The sequence below is a fragment of the Protopterus annectens genome, chromosome 3.part0 (assembly GCF_019279795.1).
Source record: "Protopterus annectens isolate FY-2018-M chromosome 3.part0, PAN1.0, whole genome shotgun sequence".
NCBI classification, from domain to species: Eukaryota; Metazoa; Chordata; order Ceratodontiformes; family Protopteridae; genus Protopterus; species Protopterus annectens.
This window is the reverse complement of record NC_056731.1, coordinates 1,947,839,628-1,947,859,911: the sequence shown is the minus strand read 5'-3', so window position 1 is coordinate 1,947,859,911 and position 20,284 is coordinate 1,947,839,628.

Sequence of the window (20,284 nt, the reverse complement as noted above, 5' to 3'; positions counted from 1 at the left end):
ATAGTGAAACGGCATATAAGCAATTTCTTTCCCTGGGAAAGAAATTGCTTGTCCGCCTCTGTTACTTTGCCATTTTCCTTAGTGTAGTGTGATCTCAGAGTTGGTATATTTAAGTAGGGGGTGTGTGGGGGCACAGCCCCCCACATCGGGTGTGTGTGTGTGTGTGTGGGGGGGCAAAGCCTCCCACTTTATGCAATGTTTTGAAGTTTTTATTTATTTATTCATTTTTTTTGTGGAACAGCGATTTTTTTTTCCCTGGGAAAACAAAAATCGCTGTTCCAAGTGTTTGGGATTGTAAGCTTTCATTTACATGGGGTCGATAAATCAGCGTTCGCTTTTTTAAGAGTTTGCTGATTTAATATAGACCCTATAAGTGATGTATAATGTTTGCAACTACAGTTGTTTCAGCGGTGTCTATGATGTAAACTGCAACTAAAGTAGTATAATTTTGTATGTTTTTCATTTATATACATGTAATATTGCCCAAAAAGTATAGGGAAAGAGAAAGGGATAGGGGAGTCCTAAGTGAAAGGCCTGCTCTGGTGGAGTTTTTAGTCCAATCTAGAACAGAAGCTGCTGTTAAAAAGGGGATAATCACTATGGAATAAAAAAACATTGCATGGCAACTGTAAGAATCAATCAGAGAAGGTTAGAAAAAGATTTGAAAAGCAATTTACAAGGGAATAATATGAGGACATACACATGGCTTCCAAGTATACAACAAATAAAAAAGGGTAACATTCTAACTTGGAAATGTTAGTACGGGTATTTTATACGAACTTCAAATAATTCTTCCTCATTTAGGTAGCAAAGTTTGGAGATGTGATGGGGAAGAAAGAGGTAACTGGAAACATGTTTTTTGTGAGTGTAATGAGTTTGCAGATTAAAAAAAAAAGAATTTACAGAGTACTCTCTTAGTAATACTGGGAGGGGGGTGTAACTATGGAAATGATTCTTTTGAACTGGTCCTCAGGATATGAATCACCTAGACATAGTATGACTTTGCTAAGTTTTATTCTGTTGACCACCAGAAAGCAATTACTAGAAAATGGAAATAAAAATCTAAACCAAATGTGTTTGAATTACTGAATATGGTAAAAGAGATAAAATAATTAGAAGAGGGATCTTTAGAAAAGGGAATGAGGAAACTGCATACAAATGAATGGAATTTGTGGGAACAATACATACAGAATAATGTTCAGGAGGAGTGCGGTTGAAGGGAAGGCAGAAATTGAGTGATTTACATGATGTTGGATTAAAAGACAGTAGCTATAAAGAAAGAAAATCTGGAATGTTTAGAATCTTTGGAGAAAGTACAGTTGTGTAAGCTGAACTTAGCATAACAGTGGATGTTCGAATGATCACTGTTGTGGTAACCTTAGCTTTATGGGTTATATCCTGCCAAAGATATAACAGCTGGCCAGCTTCCAAAGCTTCAGGGCACTTACCACACCCCCAGACTGTCAGGCAGCAAAAGCTGAGTTGACTAAAAGACAAGTTTGGGTGCTAAGCCTTCAGAACTTTCCTGTCAGTAGAGAGAGGGAGGTGTAACCATGAAAGAACAATGCTAGGAATAACTAAAAATAAATGCCCACACCTGGCATAAACACATACCAAAAAACAAGAGGCATGAAAGGATGGTGCAGCTACTCCCACAGTGATAATTCAAGCATAATTCTAGAATCCAACCCTTTCCAAAAAGTCATAGATGAAGCCAAGGCCCTAGTAGAGCAGGCCTTGTCCCTGCCTGGAACAGATTTGTCATGATGAGTATAACAAAAGGTAATATGCTTAGACAACAATTTGGGAATAGTCTGTTTTGACACTGGTTGTCCCTTCTTCTTACCTTCACAAGAAATGAACAATTTATCCAAAGATTTGAAAGATTTAGGTCCATCAAGATAGTACTGGAGTTGTCTGTGGACATTCAAGGTATCAAGTACACTTTCTCCCTCATTTTTAGTTTCAGGAAAGAAAATGGGGAAATGGATAGTTTTGCTAAAAGTAAACTCGGATACCACTTTAGACATCAATGAAGGATGAGTTCTCATAGAACTCCTGTTCCAATGGAAAATGAAGTAGGGTTAACTCACCATTAGAGCTTGCAACTCAGATACCCTTCTTGCAGAGGTCAGAGCAATCAGTAAAACTTTTTTTCGTGTTAATTAAGAACCTCAAGTCAGCAAGATTTGCTGGTTCAAATGGAGCAGGTGTTAGTTTCTGTAACAAAAAATTAAGATCCTAAGAAGGGGCCGCCAGTTTACTTGAAAGCCGCTTATGCAACACCCCTTTCAATAACACGTTGACATGAGACTGCTTTGAAAGAGGAGGATCCATGGGCAGACATGCTGAAATGGCCAATAAATTAACTCAGCTAGAGGAGTAAGAAAAGCCATAGGATAGTAACTAACACAAATACTGTAAAACCAGAGAACAACTAGCCCTTAATGTGTGCTGGTTATGTTGTTGGCACCAACTAGAAAAACATTTCCACTTGCTAATAAATGATTTTCTAGTAGTGAGCTTTCTTGCCTCCATTAGTACCTGCTGCATATCTGCAGAGAACAGGTGCCTAAAAGGAATTAAGTCTATCATCCTGGCAGTTAGTTGAAGATGATTGATGGAGTGTACAAAACACCCCTACTCTTGTGTGAGTATATCTATTCTGTGAGTAAGCATGTGGAAACTGCCCCTGGCCATTTCCAAAAGAAAGGAAAACCATGGTTACCGGGACCAGAAGGATTCACCAAATGATTTTAGGGGATTCCTTCTAAATCTTCAGATGTATCCTGGATATTAGTAGAAGAGGGTGGAAAGGCATACAGAAATATTCCTGTCCAAAGTAAAGAAAGGGTATCTGTTTTCTAGACCTTCTTGTATGGAGTCCTGGAACAGAATAAGAGGTCTACTTGAGGAACTCCCCACAGATGAATCAAATCTTGAAAGATCCCCCTAGCCTAGTTTCCATTTGTGATGGTCTGCCCTGGTCAGCTCATCTGCCATATAATTTTGATCTGATGGAATGTAAGACACCAGTAGAATGAGACTGTGCTGAGAAGCTAATCCCAAGCTAACATTGCTAGTCTGCAAAGGGGGTACAACATGGTTCCCCCTTGCTTGTTGATGTACCACGTGACTGTGGTATTGTCTGTAACCACTTGAGGTCACAGGGACCAAAGATGGGTCAGAGAAATGACTGCCTTGATCAGGGCAAGTATCTCCTTGATATTTATGTGCTTGCATTTGTCCTTGGTGTCCCACACCCCTTGCACTTTATCTCTCCCAAAACTGCTCTTCAAGCAAAGTGCAAAGTGTCTGTGGTGGCCGACTCCTTTGGTGCAGAGATGGAGAAGGGGAGACCTGGATTTAAGGGCATCTGTTGTCTTCACCAAAAAACTTTTCTTCTAACAAACCCCAGTATTGGGATCTGAAAAGTTAAAGCGAAGTGTTATTGGGACCAAAGAGACTTTAGATACCACTGTATCTTTCTCATGTAGAGTCTTGCCACAGGTATCATGAGAATAATAAATGCCATAAGACCCAAAATTCTGAAGTGTTTCACTGCAATGACCAACATCTGAGTGGAAAATCTCAGAATAGATCTAGATAAAGATCTAGATTTGTCTGCGAAAAAAAAATCTCTTTGAGCTAAGGTGTCTAGATGATATCCCAGGAACACAATCCTGTGTAAGAGTCAAGAAAGACTTTATAATGTTCTCTTTGAATCCCAGCTTGTGCAATGGATCTCTTATCTAAAAGAGAGACTCCTGACATTTTGAAAAAGACTGTACAAAGATAATTAAGTCATCTAAATAAAAAATGTGAATACAGTGTAGCCTGCAATGAGCTATAATTGGAGCTAGACATGTTGTGAAAACTCTTGGTGTAGTGGATACTCCAAAGGGTAAGGCAGAGATCTGATAATGAGATCCAGACCCATAAACCTTAAAAAACTCCTGAAGCTTGGATGAATAGGAATGTGATGATAAGCATCATTTAAGTCTAGTGTTACTAGGAAACTTGAAATAGGAAGAAGAGGTAACAGGTTGTGAAGTGATGTCATTTTGAATATGGGCACTATCACAAACAGGTTAAGGAAAGAAAATTCCAAAATTGGTCTCCAAGCATTTTATTTCTTTGGCACTAGGAATATCCTTGAATAAAACCACTTCCCCATCTAGGAAGGCAGAACTGATTAAATTATTCCTTGGGGCAGCATGTGATGAAGAAGAGATGAAAACAAAAGAGTCTGATCTGCAGGATGAGGAATGACCACCTGGAAGGGAAAAAATTCCTCCCACTGCCATCTGTAACCCCGTTGAATGATTTTTCAGAACCCATTTGGCTGAAACAATCTGTTGCCAAAGAGAAGAAAATTGAGATTCAGATTTTCTGGAAGAGAAGAGGAGCCAAGGCAGGAGGGGGGGGGGGGGGTCACAAGGTTTCCTGAATAGCCATTCAGATTTGTTGGACTGTCCTTGGTTTTGGGAGGTTTGACATTTCTTTTTGGACCTTCCTTGCTACTTTTTCTAAACTTCATTATGCCTTACTGATACCTCCAGGTGTTTATGCAATTACATCCTACTGACGCCTCTATAGGTGTCAAATATTGTTAGCTGAGTTGCATTGTGTTTTTGTAGACTTAGAGAAAGCATATGACAGGGTGCCTAGAGAGGAGTTGTGGTATTGTATGAGGAAGTTGGGAGTGTCAGAGAAGTATGTAAGAGTGGTACAGGATATGTACGAGGGTAGTGTGACAGCGGTGAGGTCTGCGGTGGGAGTGACGGATGTGTTTAAGGTGGAGGTGGGATTACATCAAGGATCAGCTCTGAGCCCTTCCTTATTTGCAATGGTGATGGACAGGTTGACAGACGAGATCAGACAGGAGTCTCCGTGGACTATGATGTTTGCAGATGACATTGTGATCTGTAGTGAGAGTAGGGAACAGGTGGAGGAGCCCTTGGGAGATGAAGATATGCTCTAGAGAGAAGAGGAATGAAGGTCAGCAGGACTAAGACAGAATATATGTGTGTGAATGAGAGGGAGGATAGAGGAATGGTGAGGATGTAAGGAGTAAAGGTGGCGAAGGTAGATGAGTTTAAATACTTGGGATCAATAGTTCAGAGTAATTGTGAGTGTGGAAGAGAGGTGAAGAAGAGAGTACAGGCAAGATGCAGTGGGTGGAGAAGAGTGTCAGGAGTGATTTGTGACAGACGAGTACCAGTAAGAGTGAAAGGGAAGGTCTACAAGAGGGTAGTGAGACCAGCTATGTTATATGGGTTGGAGACAGTGGCATTGACAAAAAGGCAGGAGTTAGAGCTGGATGTGGCAGAGTTAAAGATGTTAAGATTTACACTGGGTGTGATGAAGGTGGACAGGATTAGGAATAAGTATATTATAGGGTCAGCCCAGGTTGGAAGGTTTGGAGACAAAGCCAGAGAGGGAAGATTACGTTGGTCTGGACATGTGCTGAGGAGGGATGCTGAGTATATTGGGAAAAAGATGCTAAGGATGAAGCTACCAGGCAACAGGAAAAGAGGAAGGCTTAAGATAAGGTTTATGGATGTGGTGAGAGAGGACATGCAGGTGGTTGGTGTGAAAGAGCAAGATGCAGAGGACAGGAAGAAATGAAAACAGATGATCTGCTGTGGCGCCCCCTAACGGGAACAGCCGAAAGAAAATGGTGATGATTTGCATTAATAATTCCCAATATATTCACCATATGAGGTATTAGAAGATTCCATCTTAAAGCTTATATTATGGCAAATATATCTGAATTGACATTTGACCTTTGTCTAGTACAACTAAAGAGACATTGTGCATTATTTGTATACTATTTATTTGTACTGTAATAATTGTCCTAGCTTTCTAACTATCTCAGGAAAACAAGTGGCACAGACAGAACTGCTTACGCTCATATGAAAGCTCACCACTGTATGAAGAAAATTGTGCTGACAGCGTATGTGTGCTGCTTGAATGGTTACTGAGATATCTAAGCTGTTTATATGACACCACAAATATTAATATTTACTGTATTTATTTTTGGCTTATAAAATCCAATATAAGATCTAGAGACAAATGAAAGCAAACACTGTAAAGATTTATTTGTGTTTATTTAACATTTACAGTTTACTATTAACACTTGTGTTTCTAGTGATATGAACATTTGTTTGAATTTTGAGGTGACCATTTCATTTTTTTAAAAGGTACAGACCATACCCTTTAAAAATGAGAATATTAACATAACAGACCCCTACTGGAGGAAATAAGTTAAATGTCTGTTTCCCTGAATTCTGTTGTGCCCATTTTGGATGAGTAGAAAATAAATCCCTTGGACAATTTGGAAAAGGATTACAGAAAAATCTTAGAGATTCCCTGGATCATCTTGCCCCTTTCATGACACTTTTTGATCACCTCTGCAGCAAAGAGGCCATACACTAAATCTCTGTCTAAGAGTAAATGTAAAATCTGTTTTTTGAAATCATCTGGGAGGTTCTCAAAATGCAGCCAAGTAAACCTCCTTAAAACAGTACCAGTGGTCATAGCCCTGGAAGAAGTATAAATACACACTGCAAACAATGAGTAGTGACCTGTGCAATAGAGGAAACTAAATTAAAGCATTATTTTCTTCTCAAGAACTTGTAGATAAAAATTCCTCATATTTTCACAATATGTCAGAACAAACTTTAACATTGAGCGTGACAATTTAAAATTCTGAAAATCAAAGTTGCAGAAGTATACACTTTTTTCCCAAATCTGTCAATAAATTTCCCATCCTTATTAGAAAGAGTAGGATTGGAATTAACTAAGTGCTTAGCAGCAGTGGGCTGAACTAAGGCTATAGCTGCTGGGTCAGGTTTGGTAATAATGTATAAAAAAATTAAAAGACTGAGGAACTCTATGCATCCTATCTGACTTTTAAGGACAGCTGTCTGTTAGGACAATTGCAGGCAGTAAGATACACACTTCTAAATCAGACAGGACAAGAGGAATGGGTGTAGGTTCTAGAGAATCCTTTTGCAACAACTCATAATATTTTCTGAGGGACTGAGAAGCCTCAATGTTCTCCCAATGAAAACACTTGGACATTCCAGCAATAGTCTCAGAGAAAGTGAAACCCTCAAAGGAAGAAACAGAAACTGAGCTTTCCTCTGAATATTATTCAGAAATTTAAGTACAAAACCCCAAACCTGTCCCTGCATCTTCCTGTTCAGATTCATAATGTTTAATCTCTTCAGGAAAAGAGGCATCCCTCTTTATTTTACCAGAAACTACTCTATAAGAAGGATCATTGGACTGAACTAAACCCTGAGCCAGTTCCAGTACTCCTATCCAAAGAAATTTGAGGAGGAGAAGATGCATGTTTAGTTTTCTGTTTCTTTTTGACAGGAGAAATGGGGCCAAATATGTAACCAACAGCAGCTGCTGCTTCCCCAGGGATGGGCAGAGCATTCTAACATATCTGGGAAGCCTTCCCTGTTCCTTCTCTCAGGACTAAGAAGAGTGACTCTCCCTTGCCCACTGAGGGGACTCCAAGAGTCACAGAGTATGTGCCAAACCTCTTGTCCAGAGAGACTGTAGGTGCTACACCAGTGGGATTCAGGGAAAAAGATGAGTGGTCTGAGGTACAACAAATGGCCACAGCAGATTCACTCACCTGCAACTGAGGCAAATTGCTAGCCTGCTGTGGTGACAAAAGCTTTTTGATTAACTTTTTTATTTTTGTGGCTGGAAGAAGGACTGACCATGGGACTAGCAATCTGTTCCATGGTCAAGCCAAAAATGGTGCCTGTTTCCCAGGGAAGACAAGTGGCAAATGCCCGTAAAACTACCAGTTCACATAAGTTACTATTTTGACAGAAAAAAAACACAGTAAAAAGCACTTTCAAACATTATGGCAACTCCACAATGGAAAATTAAACACAATTTCTCCACAGAAAATATGTTCCCAGTTAGTTTACACTACTTGAAAAAAGTCCGTTAAAAAACAATCCTAGCTTTAAAATAACTTTCCTGAAGAGAAAAGTAATAAAATATCATTACATTTAAGAAAATGGAAGTTTTTTTTCCACAAAGGACCTTATCTGACCAGCAAAGGAAAGCACAAGCCAACCGTTGATCCCCGAATGCCTCAGAGGAATGTACTCTCTGGCAGCAGGAAAGTTCTGTAGGGCTTCACACCCAAGCTTGTCATTTAGTGAGCTCATCTCAAGCTGCTTGACAGCTTCCATGCATGGAAGGTGCCCAGATGCTTTGAAAGCTGGCCAGATATTATTTCCTTGGCAGGATATAACTCATATAGGTAAAGCTATAGCAGCAGTGATCAATATGAAAAACATCAGCAGACCTTACATAATGACATCATTCTGTATTCTGGACCAGCACTTACACTAGACCCAATGTTCTAAATTATCACCCAACTTTCTGCAACAATGCAATCAAGCAACAAGGTGCTCAGTTTGACATTCCATTTTATACATTTCTGTATACACACTTTAATTGGTTTAACCAATGCTCATATAATGACAGTGCATCTTCATGTTAATTGTTGATAAATTCAGCCCTGCTAAGAAACCTCTTAACTTTTCTTTCTAATCCTTTCATATAATCTATTATATAGTCTCTGGTAATAATTGCATAATGTTGTGGCATTTTGGCTGGGATTATTGTAAATATGACCTGTAATATCACCTCTTTAGTTTTATCACTCCCTCTCTATTTTTGCTATCTCAACTTGTATACCATCACTTTCTGTATCCTCTTTAAATTTTCAAAGTAAAAATTGTATAATAGAAGAATTTTTTATTTCCCACAGCTCTGACACATTCATCTATTTTACCTCTCAACTCTTCCAGTTTAGCCTTCTCTGTCAAACCATTATCTCCTCTTCTACATTGTAGTTCTTAAGGTTTATTCAAATTTTCTTTATAGGACCTTTTTGCCACTGTCTTTATCTGTTTCTCTCTCTCTCTTTCTCTCTCTCTCTGTTGCATACTTCATTTTAGTGGACCTTTAAGTTCTGCATTGCTCCTACTATTATGGCAGCCCTTTTACTCATCTTTACAAACAAGCAAACTAAACATTTGCTTTTTAATTATTGTTCATGTTTTATGTATTTCAGACAATAGGCAATCTCTAATCTTTTCTTTTAACTGTCTTCATACAATGGGTAGAACTTTACAGTCACCACTGTATGGTCAGACAGTGTCAATGGATAGGTCATCCATCCAATAACCCCTTTTTTCCTATTTTTGCACATTGAGTCAGGGTATCACATCAAGAGTGACCATCAGCTAAAGAAAATGTTCAACCCACCAGGTGGCTCGCCTTGTCATGCTTGTTCTTCCATAAAATCAGTCACACTCACACCTATGGCCAGTTTAGAGTGTCCAATCCACCTACATCATATTTTTGAAATATGGGAGAAAACCCACATGAACACAGGGAGGACATGCAGACCCTACACAGAAGTTACCCCAGCTTGGAATCTAACCAGAGAACCTTTTGCTGTGAGGCAACGACATTATATGCCACGTCTGACATATTTTAGTAAGCATGTTCCTATGTTATGTATATTCTGTCTAGTGTAGCACATGTTGTATGTCTGCATAAGTAAAATGTGTAGTCACCTCCCCTTGTAATAAAGACAGTCACTTCCCTTATGCCGTCCATTTCAAAATGACTTTTCATAAATTCCCCCTCTTGACTCACTACCTGTTTTCTAGGTCTACTGTCCACATCTTTCCTCCTTGTGACAATATCCAGTCACCCACTACCATTAAATTCTGCTGATAGCCCATAATTCCATTTAGAACAATATTTAACTCCCTTCTTTTCATTTTCTGTAGTGCATATATGTTTGCCAGTGCAATTCCACCTCCCTGCCAGAACCTCTGACAGCTATATATCTATTCATAGGTTCATTCTTTTGCCTCACCAGTTCTAAAAAAAATTTCTTTCAATAAAGATCCTCATTTGTCTTTTTTGCCCCTGGTGTTTGGCTGTATATTTGTCTCTAAATCTTCTCCTCACTATCATTTGACATTCCATTTTACTTAAATGTGTCTCTTGTAGCATATTTGGGGTTTATGAATCCTAATATGGACCAGTGGTTTCCCCTATTTTAACACTGTCAGTTAAACCATGAACATTCCAAAAGTAAATCCCCAGCCTCATTTTCTTGAACTGCTTTACCACCTATTTTGGTCTTAATTATTTTCCAGATCCCTTAACCACACAAAATTATTACAAATTATTATAACTCTCTCAAACTTTATACCTATAAACAAATTATTGGATTTTAAGTTGCTACATACCCTTTTCCAAGTATGAGTAATGTTCATTTTGGTACAATTTCTTGTTAACAAAAAAACAAAACAAAACAAAAAAAAAACATTTAATAACATACTGACTCCATCTCCCATCAAATGGCCCAAATACAACTGTAATGCACTTTAATCACTTATGTTCCTTCCCTTCTAATTTATACAGCATATTTAGTCCACTGAACTATTCCATGTGTTTATAAGTTTATGAATATGCTATATCAATGGAATATTTAATGGATTTAGGAGGACTTCTAAGATGGCTGTTCACTAATCAACAGGCTGATTATAGCTCTCCTAATGTGAGAATTGAACCTCAGAAAAAAAAGCCAGTACAGTTTATCAGTCTGGGTAAAATTTCAGTTACTGGCTAGTAACTGCATACTGTGGATGCCAGAAAAGAAGAAATTTGGAGAAAGTAAGAGAAAATCAACCAGAAGAAGAAAAAAATTCTGTCTGTGAAGAATTTTGCAGCCGATCAGCAAAAAGTAGTTCAAGTTTCAGCTTTGGTATAGAAGGTAACTTCCAGTAATTTAGAGTTAAAAATAAATCAGATGTACTCAGAGGAGTTTAAAATAAATGAAACACTGAAGGAATTTATAAAGTCAAATAACAAAGGACTGAAAAAATAGAAGAAGCTTCTCAAGAAGAGCTGTTTCAAAAATAGTCGTGTTAGAAGACAAATCACTCAGAGAAAACCTAAGATTTTCTGACATTTAACAGAAACTGGAAGGAACAGACTGTATTAATTTTATGAATATTTAAATAAGCAACTGGAGTGGTATTCTACAAAAGGATTTGTTTATTGAGAAGGCACATTGTGTGTCTGTTTCAAATTTGGCCAAGAGAAAGCAGCTAACATCTATATTAGTAAAGATGCAATTATACCAGCAGAAAGAGTTGCCCTCAACAAAAAAAAAAAAAAAAATCACAGAAAGAGAAAGTATTAAAAATTGATGACATCAGACTGTTTATGAAAAGTGATTATTCACTCTACACCAAGCAGAATAGAAGCAAGTGTATCCTGGCCATCGGGGAATACTGAGAGGCAAGTATGTGTTTCAAGCTGCTGTACCAACTTTCTTCAGAATATTTTTCCTGGAGAATCAATTAAATTTTTGTATGCGCAGCACGGTAAGGAAGAAATACAAAAAAATATTTAACCAACAAAGGGTGAGCCAGCAAACAGAACAGGACTCTGCTTCTCATTTTTCTGACAATAACAAAACCCATAGACAGTTTCTGCCAGTGAAATCTTCTCCATTTTCCAAAGGAAAATGCTTGAGTAACTGATAAAAAAATAACAGGAGTTGACTATAAGAATTAGGCATACCTTGGACTTGAACCAGAGACAATCAGGAAGAAGACCAGTAATGTTGTGAAATTAGTGAATAAATGTGAGACTATAAAGCACCAATGAGGGCAAAGCAGAAAAACCTTTCAAGACCTTAGGTGGTAAAAGCACTGAACCAGCCGAACCTGTGTCCTTGAACGTGTGGGGTAACCAGCTTTATGCAAGCTAAGTAATGAAATCAAAGAAGTTGTGAAGTCCCAGTTAACCTGGGGGGGGGGGGGTCTATCAGTCCTGGCTAGTTTCAGGGTCCAAGCCTGTATCGGCCAACTGGACGTCGTCTCTATGAGGACGTTATTATTATACTTGGATTGGATGTCGTTCTTACAAGGACATTTTTTCCTTTTCTTTTTCTTTTTTTTTAAAACACCTTTATTGAATTATCACTTGTGACATAGGCATATTTACATTTATATAAAAGTAATTAAACTGTATTAACAAGTTAAAATTAACAAACATTATGCTTCACATATATTGCTATATATATTTATAACCTAAGCAACATTACATAAATAAAAAGAAAAAAGTAGATGGTGCCAAAAGCAGCGCAATGACCATAAACTAAAAGTGCTCCCATTTTTGCTAATTTAGTTTTATATGGATGGGAGAACCAGTTCATTTTCCCTTCTATCTACAAAAATGAATGGCACCTGTACCTAAGGTTTTTAGATGATCTATTTATTTTGTGGAAGAGGGACACCTTCTTTGAACAATTTCTCCATTATATGAACACCATATGTGACTATTTTAAATTTACTGGAAATGGTAATAGTGAAGAAATTAATTTTCTTAATGTAAAAATATTTAAGGATATCACTAACCACTTATTTCAATCTAAGGTTTATAGGAAATCTACTTTCTCTAACGATTACCTTGAATTCTCAAGTAACCACCCCCCACATATCAAGAGGAACATAGTTAAGGGGCAAATGGTTAGGGTTGTAAGGATGTGTTCAAATAGGACCCCGGCAGAGGCAGAAACTAAAACAGTTATGGAAATGTTCTTGCATCGACGATATCCATCAGATTTTGTAGAGAATATCAGGGACCAAGTGTTGAATGATTGGAATGGTAGATACCAACCATTATTAGGGGCTGGGGTAGAACCAACAAATGTCAATCAAAGTGATCAAAATGATTTTTCCCAAGCCATGGTTATTACATATGGTGAAACATCCAATGAGGTAAAAAAGATCATCCAAAACAATTGGGCCATGTTGAAGGGAAATAGTGACCTTTTCAAAGTAATAGGCCGAGATCCCATTTTCACCTATAGGGTTGGTAGTAATTTGAAGAATATTTTGGAAAATAAACCTAATGTAAACAATAGGAAAAAAGGTACCCACAAATGTGGTTGTTGTGATTATTGTTGTTATATTAATGAAAATTCTAAGCTGAGTTTAGGCCCTTATGATTTGATGTTAACTTTGCATCTGGTTCATGCGTCACTTCAGGTGTTGTTTATCTTGCTAGTTGTAATTCCTGTTCTTGTAACTACATTGGCAAGACGGAAAGAAAATTAAACCGTAGGATATACAAACATTGCTATTGTATCAACAGGATGGACGAAAAAAAATGCACTATTTAAACATATTCAAGATAATCCACTTCATAGTTTCAAGTTTGGCATATTGGAAGTTGTACAGGTGGATTTCAGAGGAGGGGATTGGAAAAATAAACTATTGAGGGCTAAAGCTAAATGGCAATTAAGGTTAAATGCTGCTGAATATCCAGGGTTAAATGATGCTATTAGCATCAAACCAGAATTAAGGTTTAGGGCTTGTAAATTATGACATGAATAACCTTTTAGTGTAGTTTCCTTTTGTCATTTAATTGCTAGTTCAGCTTTTGTTTTTCAACTGCCCTAGAATCACCAAGTTTTTCCTAGGCTTAGATTATTTAAATGTATAAATTATAAATTCTAAAGTTGTTAAAACACTAATTTGTATCTCTGTATTACATAGGGCTTTATTTCCATAGCTTTTTAGATTTTTAAAGTTTTCTACATGAAATGTTTTATGACTGTTTTTTTAAAACTTAATTGCTTGGGTCATATGACAATATTAATTGTATAAAATGGGAATTTTTACAACAGTTTCTTGTTCTGATGAAGTCATTGTGATGAAAGCGCTTATCCTTTATGTTACTTTTTGTGTTTTACAATAAATATTGTTTCTGCAATTTTCGGGGACTAGTTATTGGCAACATTAGCAGCCTTTTGGTTTATTACATAAATAATTCAATTCCTGTCCACCTTTTTTTAAACAAGAAGCATCTTTATTAAACCATTACTTACAACATAAGCAATCATACATTTATATAAATGAAAACAAACCACACCAACGCACTCCTAGTTGCAAGCATTTACATCACAAACCATATGGACACACTCCCTGTTGCAAACATTATACATCACTTATAATCTACCTATTTGTTTTCAGCTAAACATTACATAGCTTATTGAAGTCCTGCCTTCTTTTTTCTCCTAAACTTTTCTTTAAACCTCATTCCTCCCCTGTATGTATTGTTCCCACAATTCCCATTTTTCCTATGTAGTTTGCTCCTACCTTTTTCTAAAGATCTCAATTCTAATTGTTTTATCTTTGTTACTATATTCACTACTTCTAATATAGTTGGTTTAGATTTTGATTTCCATTTTCTAGTAATTGCTTTTTTGGCAGCCACCATAATTAGAGACAGTAAGGCCTTACCATGTCTAGGTAATTCCGATTCTGTATTACAGCTCAGAAAGATCATCTCCCAAGTCACACCAATCCACCCACCCAGCATCTCCGACAGTGCGTCCCGCAGGGAATCAAAGTCTGAAATCTCACTGCACTCCCAGAGAATATGTTCCCAATTACTTCTTTCTTCCCTGTCACACCTCAAACATTTGCTATCTACCTGAGGAAAAATTCTCTGGAGTCTACTTGGGGTATAAAAATATCTATGTATACATTTCCAAGTAAAAATCCTATATATCTGAGATATATATATATATATATATATATATATATATATATATATATATATATATATCATCCCATTTTTTTCTTTATGAATTGCTTATCCATTCTGTCTTCCCAATCCTTTCTAATATCCTCAGAATGATTCTTATAGCTATCATGCAATATTTTATATGCTGTATTAATTATTCCTTTTTTAATGTTAGCTTCTGTTCTAGATTATACTAAAATCTCTACCAGTGCTGGTCTTTCATTAAGGACCCCCCTATTTCTTTCTCTTTGCTCTGATATCAATCCTTGATAGTGAAGGCAATCTTTAACTTGCAGTCCAAATAAATTCCTGGCATCTTCCCATTCTATCATCTTTCCCCTGTCTAGTTATTTGACCCCTATACCGTTGTTCCTTTGCCAGTTTTCTCCAATAAATTCTTGCCTATTGTTTATATCCCTAATTGCAGTCATCCCTATTGGCAGAATCTCCTTTCTCCATTCCCGTGTTGGTTTAGTTCTTAGAATACTTTCTGCTACTTTTTGGATATAATATTCTGTATGATTATTATTGTTCTCCTTAAAGGCCTGTATGCAAAATCCCAGTCTCTCCTTGTTTCTTGAGCTACTCCTTATTTCAACATCATCCCTTTCCACTTTGAGTTATAGTTTTCTGCTTGTGCTAGTATAGGAGCCTTAACTGTGTAGTTCTGAAATACCCCTTCAAATTGGGCAATCCCAAACCACCCTGTTCTACTGGAAGAATCAGCTTATCCCACTTGACTCTTGCTATCTTCCCCTCCCAGGTAAAGTCCTTCAGCTCTTTATTAATTGCTATCCACAACTTCTCCTCTGGTTGATAAAATATGCCTGACCTGTGTTTAAGACTATAGGGACTAAAACATTTTGACTTTGTATCTTACTATCCATATCCATATAACAAAGCTTCCATTTTCTCAGTTTTTGTATTATCTTTTGTTTAGTCCCTTCCCACCTATTTTTAGCTGCCACACCAGAATAATTTTTAATCCATACGCCTAAATAAAAATTTATCATGTCCCCATAAATAAGGATATCGCTGAACCAATTCATATGTGGTACATAATGTACCACTATTGCCTTTGTTTTATCTTCATTAAGTTTGTATCCCAAAAAGTTTTGAAACTGTCCCAAAATGTTCCACAACACTGTAATGTCTCTTTCTGGTTTTGTCAGGTATAAAGTAATATCATCTGCAAATAGAGCCGGCTTTTCTTGACTACCATACCAATTGTATCCTCAGATTTCTAAGTCTCTTATTTTGTTTGCCAGTGGTTTTAAATATAACACAAATAACAAAAGGAAAGAGGACACCCGTGCCTGGTTCCTCTGCTCAAGCAGAAATAATCAGACAGAACCCCACCCATTTTAATTTGTGCCTCCAATCCCTCATATATCCTAATTAACCATATATTTTTTTCAGGAAATGCAAATGCTTCCATTGCACTTATTATAAAGTCCCAGGTTACTCTGTCAAATGCTTTCTCTGCATTAAGGATTTTTTTTGTATCTGATTTGGATGGCCAGTTCATGTATGATTAAATAATCATGAAAATATCTTAAAACTGATTTGCCAAAATTAGTAAACGATTGTTTTTAGTTTTCATCCTTAAAAAGATGGTACAGCGGTAGCATTGTCACGTCACAGCAAGAGGTTCTCTGGTTCAATTCTAGGCTGGAGTGCCTTCTGTGGGGAGTCTGCATGCCCTCCCTGCATTCGTGTGGGTTTCCTCCAGGTGCTCTGGTTTACTTCCACATTACAAAGACATACATCTGGAGTGTTTCTCCTCGGGCCTCTGCTGAAAATTGGCTTTGTTCCAAGTCGGACTTTCCCAGTTAACAAATGTTAAATAAAAATAAAATAAAATAAAAAGGTTGTGGAACCACTGAGAGGTAAATTCACAATTGAAAATAATCATGTTCTGTTCATGCTAAGAAGGACATGTTAGAGCTGGATCTCAATTTTTCCTTTGTTCCTCAGAGGTATAAATGGATGGTCAACAAAGCCAGATTCTGTATACTGCAGTTCTTTTTCAAAGATTTATTTGCAATAATAATGAAAAAGGACTATGGCATCCAGAGTCTTTATGAGTGATGACATATATATGGATAGCATTTTTGTTTTGTACTAATTGTTTAGTAAATGAATTATATTTAAGTTGAAGTAGGTGTAGGTTGGGTAGAGTAATTAGTTGGTAAAAAGTGATTGGGCTGTGTAGTGTGGTAGGATTATTAAGAAGGGGCAATTTGAAAGGCTATATGTGACTAGTGGTAGTGGCTTGCTTAAATACATTTAATTGTAGTGGGGTGTGTGGGAAATGGGGGTAGGGTCGGGGAGCAGAGTGAGCCCAAGCATAGTGAGGGTGAATGGAGCAGGTTGAACCATGAAGTGGACCAGGCAGCATCACCAGGAAAAAACAATCAACTACTATGGCTTGCTCCAGGTTAGTGCCCTTGTACCCTTAGATGTTTAACATACTTACACATAGGTTCAATGTGATGGGGAGTAAGTAGGAATGGCTAACTTTTACTGGGGATTGATTTCCTTTAAGATAACCACAGCAAAAGAGTGAAGAAAGCAATAGATTATGGCATAGGGAGGAGAAGACCCTAAAAAAGGGTCCACGTAGTGTGCACGCCACTAACTTAAAGATGCTAACATATTAAATTTAACAGAATCTGATAATCTGGTTAGGACATAGTTATTAATTAAATGGTTCCTGAAATGTGGAGTTCCTGTATTCTAAGGAAACAGTTCAGGCTGCTGCTTCGATATGGGAAAGACTGTAGTGCAGTAATGTAGGGACTGTAAAAGAGAGAGGAGAGAATACGTTTAAGGGAGAGGAATAAAAGTAGACGAGGGAAAGATATCTGAGAATTGCAGACAAAGTATACAGGGAAATGTACAATAATTTATTTAAACAAACAAACTGATAAATTAACTAACCAATATGCTGCACGTAATTAAACTGCAACTATGTTAAAAAAGCTCAAAATCTATTAAATGCCTATGTTAACAGCTAAAAATCTATTAAATACCTTATATGGTTAGTGACAGGCAAAATGTAGCATCAGGTAAATAGAAGCAATATGGAGCACTGTAAAGTATGCAGCCAGCAGCAGACTGACCTAGGACATAAATCTAGGCATACAAGTGAATAAAATGTAGCAAAACAGTACCAGACTAACCTAGAGCATAAATTCAGGCATACAGGGGAATAAAATGCACTTATACAAGTATTTTACCATGTAGACTATTGCAACTTAAATGCAGTGTTCAAGTAAGTGAGATGCAATGCTTTAAAGAAATAATGGAGGCAATGGCTACCAAAACATGTGTACTATAGCAGCTTGCATACATGTATAACATACATATGACCTTCCCAGTTTAGTGTGGGGTAAAAAGCAGAGAAAAAAACAGTATAGTACAATGCTATAACAAACAACACATGAGAGCTTGTAACTCCATTTATTGGATATAAATGAGCCTTCACTACACTTAAGTAATACTCTTATGACTAAAACAAGGTGTCATAATTGATTAAACTGCTAGTAGCATAGAGCAGAATTAAATGTTAAAACATAGATTGCAAGTAATCCAAACCACAGTACTGCATAGTGAGCCCGTATTTAGCTAACAATATAGGTTTAAAACAAGAAAATGTATGTGGCGGGCACACTACTATAAGAATGCCTAGAGAAACCTGAAGCCCTGCTAAGTTCTGTTTGATAATGGTGCCGTTTGACTCTGCAGAATATATAAACTCTGTTTGGACACCAGAAAAAGTGAGAGGGGAATTAATTAGACTGATGAGAGCACAGAGAGGTATGCTGATTAAAAAGTAAACCAAGGTGGCTGCTAAGTGTACCATGAAGTGGACCAGGCAGCGTCACCAGAAAAAACAATCAGCTACTATAGCTTGCTCCTGGTCAGTGCCCTAGTGCCCTTAGATGTTTAACAAACTTATACATAAGTTCAATGTGATGGGGAGTAAGTAGGAATAGGTAACTTTTGCTGGGGACTGATTTCCTTTAACGTAACCACAGTGAAAGAGTGAAGAAAGCAATAGATTATGGCACATGGAAGAGGGGAGATTAAAAAAAGGTCCAAGTAGTGTGCACGCCACTAGCTTAAAAATGCTAATGTATTAAATTTAAGAGAAACTGATAATTTGTTTAGGACATACACTGGGTAGTTATTAGTTAAATGGTTCCTGAAAGAGGAGTACCTTTATTCTAAGGAAACAGTCCAGGCAGCTGCTTTGATATGGGAAAAACCCCAGTGAGTAAGATAGGGAACTGAGGAGTTATTAATTAACTGATTCTTGAAATGTGGAGTTCCTATATTCTAAGGAAACAATCCAGGCAGCTGCTTTGATATGGAAAAGACCGCAGTGCAGTAAGATAGGGAGTGGCAAGCACACCACTATAAGGATGCCAAGAAAAGCTGAAGCCCTGGTAAGTTCTAGCAATTGCATTTTTGACAACCACCAGACTGAAACTTAGCAAAGCCTTACTATGTCTAGGCAATTCAGATCTTGTATCTTAGCTAAAAAAAATCATTTCCTTAGTTACACCCACTGGCTCCCACAGTATTTCCAGCAGTGTACTCTGTAGGGAATTTTTGAAGTCTGCCAACTTATTGCATTCCCAAAACATATGTTCCCAGTTACCTCCTTCTTCCTCCTCCAACATTTGCCATCTACCTGAAGAAAACATTTTTGGATTCCGCTTGGAGTATAACAATACCTATGCAAACACTTCCAAGCAAAAATCCTAAATCCTTTAGACTTTGTTGCATACTTGAGAGCCATACATATGTTTACAATTGTTCCTTGTGAATTACTTATCCAATGTATCTTCCCAATCTTTTCTAACCTCCTCTGATTGATTTCTACAGTTATATGCCCTATTTTATATTCTCTACTAATTATCCCTTTTTAACAACACTTTCTGTTCTAGACTCAACTATAAACTCTACTAGAGTAGGTTTTTCACTTAGGATTCTCCTATCCCTTTGTCTTTGCTTGTATTCTGATATCAATCCCTGATAGGGAAGGCAGTCTCTAGCCTACAGTCCAAATGTCTTCTTGGCCTCTTCCGATTCTATAACCTTCAACTCATTATTAATTATTGTCCAAAACTTTTCTGGTTGATAAAAATATGCATGACCTGTATATAAAACTAAAGGGACTAAAACATTTCACTACTTATATCTTGCTATCCATATCAATAAACAAACAAGATCTTCTGGTTTCTCAGTTTTTGTATTACCTTTTGTTTAGCTTTTTCCCACGTATCCTAAGGTTCCTTAACAGAATCCTTTTTAATCCATACTCCTAAATAATTAATTTTAGTGTGTCCTCATAAACATGGGTATTGCTAATCCATTTTTGTATGGGTATATAGTTTACAGCTGTAGCCTTTGTTTTATCTTCATTAATTTTATATCTCAAAATGACTTGTGATGTTTCACAACACTGAGATGCTCTTTTCTGGTTTTATCAGGTAAAAAATGATATATTGCCAGCAAATAAAGCCAACTTTTCTTGATTACCATACCAGTTATATCCTGGAATTTCTGAGCCCCTTGGTTTCTTTGCCAATGGCTCTAA